Source organism: Anticarsia gemmatalis, chromosome 19, assembly GCF_050436995.1.
Source record: "Anticarsia gemmatalis isolate Benzon Research Colony breed Stoneville strain chromosome 19, ilAntGemm2 primary, whole genome shotgun sequence".
In the NCBI taxonomy this organism is placed as follows: domain Eukaryota; kingdom Metazoa; phylum Arthropoda; class Insecta; order Lepidoptera; family Erebidae; genus Anticarsia; species Anticarsia gemmatalis.
This window is the reverse complement of record NC_134763.1, coordinates 5,201,888-5,202,651: the sequence shown is the minus strand read 5'-3', so window position 1 is coordinate 5,202,651 and position 764 is coordinate 5,201,888.

The following is a 764-nucleotide window of genomic DNA, read 5'->3' as shown; positions in this document are numbered from 1 at the left end:
TTCCCCTATGGCTAACGGTACGAGGCGCTCGCTCGGCAATGTATGGGCTACATAAGCGAACTTCCAGAAGCGTTCGTGGTCGACGGTGGTCGATAGTATGGGGTGCAGGGTCGCAGCTAGTGCGGCCTCGCGGCCCTCTTCGCCGCAACGCAAATCGTTGAAATCAAAACTTTCACGCTACGAGAGCGCTACGAAGTTTTACTGCTACGAACTTCCTGCTACGCCGGCCGTAGCGCGCCGCACTCAAAACTTTGTTCAGAAAGCTTTTTTATTTGTCACTTTCTGTTATCAGTTGACTGAAAACTTGAGCTCTTTATGGTTGAGCGGTAGGATTCAGATTTCGATACATCGCGTCGTTATCAAGCGCATGAACGAGACATCGTGTCGTGTTCTAAGTGTGGCAAGACGATTTTACTGATCTCTGTTTTATTGTATCAGCTTCGTGTAAGCTGTAAGATCACTTAAGTGTTTAAATACTTAAGTAGAGAGCGTAAAAAGTATTGCAAACTTTTTATGAAACATGCAGTAAAATATCTTTTGAACAGTACATGTATTGATGATGGAGGTCAGTGTGGATAGTGGTGGTGTACAGTGGTGGATGGTGATGGTGGTGAGCAGTAGGAGCAGCCAGCTCGGTTGAGTTGAGTTGTTCGTGGAAGCGGGTGTCGAGTCGCAGGTGGGCTGGTATACGGGCGGCGCGGCGCGGGCCGAGGCGCGCCGAGCGCGGCCGAGCGCGCGCCCGACGCACAACGACGTATCCGCCA